Source organism: Aristolochia californica, unplaced genomic scaffold (assembly GCF_029961685.1).
Source record: "Aristolochia californica isolate CCGP_79_NKW_82.1479 unplaced genomic scaffold, dmAriCali1.0.hap1 SCAF_5, whole genome shotgun sequence".
Classification (NCBI taxonomy): domain Eukaryota; kingdom Viridiplantae; phylum Streptophyta; class Magnoliopsida; order Piperales; family Aristolochiaceae; genus Aristolochia; species Aristolochia californica.
Genome location: NW_027182214.1, coordinates 6,425,148 through 6,428,101, shown reverse-complemented (window position 1 = coordinate 6,428,101; position 2,954 = coordinate 6,425,148). Strand labels below are relative to the sequence as shown.

The following is a 2,954-nucleotide window of genomic DNA, read 5'->3' as shown; positions in this document are numbered from 1 at the left end:
ATCTGTAGCAAGTGTCTTGGGCAGTCAGGATTAAAGCTATGGGTGTTTTAGGAACCCTGGATTGCGATGGATAACAGTTGTGGGTACAACTCCCTGACAACATCAGCTCCCACCTATCCTCCTTTCTCGTATTCATTACTCCCATCGATCTATATTTATATACCTCTTTATCAGCCTCCTGGTCTCGCATGGATCGATTTTCTTCTTCTTCTTCTTCTTCTTCGTATTCTTTTACTCCTCTTCTTTGATAGCCCTCTCTTTGGCCTCTGCTATGTACCTCATGCTCCTTGATTCTCCTTTTATTCATTTTCAGTTTGTTTCATTTTGTGCCATTTGTAATTTTACTTGCAATAGATACCCATCTTGCTCTCGCAAGCGGATTATTCCAGTCGTCAAGGTGGGTTTGTTGCTCGAGGTTTTTTTCTTTTCGGCAACTGATGCTATATTTTTTCTCTTTATTCAATCCAACCCAATGTGTGTTTAGGGTTAGGTTTTTTGCTCTTTAAGTTGTTATAATCTGAATGGGCTGGTGAACGAAGAAGATATCGAGGGAGCCAGTCAGTGTTTGCGGGTGTAGCATCATCAAGATTCACATAAAGGGTGGTTGAGTTCATGTGATGGTTGGCTGTAGTGGGTCGTGCCCCCCACCCAAACTCAAACCCTCTCGGAATGGGAATCTTGATGATGCTGCATCGGCAATAAATGACTATTTTTAAATCCTCAAAGACTGGTGGAGTTCTGGAGCACCAATGGATGGACGCATGAAGTGTTCATCTTATTGAAATGATAAGAAGCAGGTGATCGACTTATGATCTTTCTGAAACCCTAGCTTCTTCTTGCGTAATTCTCACTAGTACCTTACTTTTGTGTCATAATATTCTTTTCTATTTCGTCTAATGGAGGAAGCCGGAACCATATGTTGAACAAAAAAAAAAAACCCGCATTTTAAAACTCGCTGCGATTCCTTCCGATATTTGGGTTTTCTTCCTTCAAGGAAGTTTCATCTTCGAATCTATTGGTTCTGTGCAAACGTATGTATCAAAGCCAAGGAGTGACATTTCCAGAGAAATAGTGGAGGAGAAGTTCTGTGTAAGCCATTCCAATTGAGTGATACGGTGGCCAATCTGTTACCTCTAGATTAACTGCTTCTTTCTCTTGTGATGGGAGTCGGAAGCCCGGAACCCTGACAGAAGGCAGTTCAAGCCACAATATTTCTTCAAGTTTCGTACTGAAAATAATGGGTTCCTTTCTGTTGCTTTGTTTAGCTTTCGTATACTTTTTACTCCTCTTCGTTGTCCAGCTTGTCCTCTTAAATGATTTATTCCCAGTAGGAGGAGAAGCTCTGCATGGGTCTCCATTCCATTGAGTCTTATTTTGACAAACGAGAATGTTCTACGTAAAGAAAACTCATTTTTTAGTACATAAATATATAAAGACAAGATTAACATTGCTGTACCCCAAACCAAAAAAAATGTTCTCGTTATCGATTCTATGCTTATGGATGAACACCTTTCTTCCAAATCGTGTTTTCCAGTTCATAGATGACGATAGGAGTTGTAGAGGAAACTTGAAGTTTCATCTTTAGCTCAATTCTTCTAGCCTGACACCTGTTTGCAAGGCCGCTTTGCTTCTTTTGCCGGTTTCATGTAAGCCTTGTCCAAACTTCGTTTAGTTTTGTTTTTGCTTCAGTTAATCAGACTTACTCTAGGCTAAGACCTTACATAGCTCATTTGCTTATTTTTGCCTAGTACGATTAAGCTATTACTGTTTTCTACAGAAATGAGTGATTTACTGAAAACAGTTGCCAGTATTATGGAGGTAAACTTGATTTCGTGTTTGATAGAAATATAACTGTTCGCTATATTTCCTCAAGGAAACGAATGAAGATCTTCCCTCGTTACTGTCGAAATGAAGCAACAACCAGATCGCAAAACATCTATTTTCAGGAAGACCCTACCCCAGGAAAGACAGAAGACATGCTCAGGTTGCTTTCTTGAAAACTTTTCCAAATGCTGTTTCAATTATAATTATGTTATCCTGTACACTTACTACATTTAAGCTTAGTTGACTAGATTTCACAGGTTTTATTGATGGATTTAAAGGACAGTAGCATCGCGGAGCTGAGGTTCTTGTTAAGTACACATGGCTCAGGACACTGGAGAAGTCTTTTGCTAGCACGTTATTTTGGTCTTTGTAAAACTTATGCAGACCTGATCTGTCGAGCAGTTTGTTTCGGAGTGTGATTGGGAAACCTGGAATATATTACGTGTAGTTACTGTTATGTCTGGCTCTATTACACCCAATGCCATGCTTCTGAAGACCTTGACAAAGAAAAGGAGCATCAATGACACCAGAATGGTCCCCCTGCATGTACCTCTCCAAGAAATTTAAGTTCAGGTTTAACATTCCTTGTCTGGCCAAACTTTTAGGCCTTATTTCAGAGAATACATAATATCTATCTATCTATCTATCTATCTATCTATCTATATATATATATATATATATATATATAGAGAGAGAGAGAGAGAGAGAGAGAGAGAGAGAGAGAGAGAGAGAGAGAGAGAGAGAGAGAGTTAGTTTTTCAAAGCTTCATTTTCAAATTGAGCTCAGCTTATTAATTATGCAGCTAATATTAGTTTTCTTTTTACCATAGTTCTAGCTGTTCTGGGTACTTTTAAAACGAAGAGATCCATTATCATAGATTAGCTTAGCGTTCAGTCAATGGCTTCTTATTGAGGATGTGAATGACCCAATAAGCTATGTTCATTTGCCCTCTATCACTGATAATAAACGGTTATCACTAGTTCAACAAAGTTCTTTCCAGCTCCTTTAGCCAAGTAATCACTTATGTTGTTTCATTCGGTTATATGAGTTTATATTCAGTTGATTAAGATAATTGGCATGACTTCTCAAGAGGTGGGTGAATTCAAAATATAAAATATAAATTAAGTACA

General features: G+C 38.4%; 1 long non-coding RNA gene across 2 annotated transcripts; it reads left to right on the top strand.

Moving 5' to 3' along the window:
- Positions 1 to 235: 235 nt before the first annotated feature.
- On the top strand, positions 236 to 2,281 carry LOC137966508 (uncharacterized). Of its 2 annotated transcripts, none has more exons than XR_011116210.1 (2): positions 236 to 397; positions 1,874 to 2,281. It is a non-coding gene; the product is annotated as an uncharacterized lncRNA (long non-coding RNA). The 2 variants fall into 2 exon arrangements; XR_011116209.1 differs by lacking the exon at positions 236 to 397 and adding an exon at positions 408 to 797.
- Positions 2,282 to 2,954: the final 673 nt, after the last annotated feature.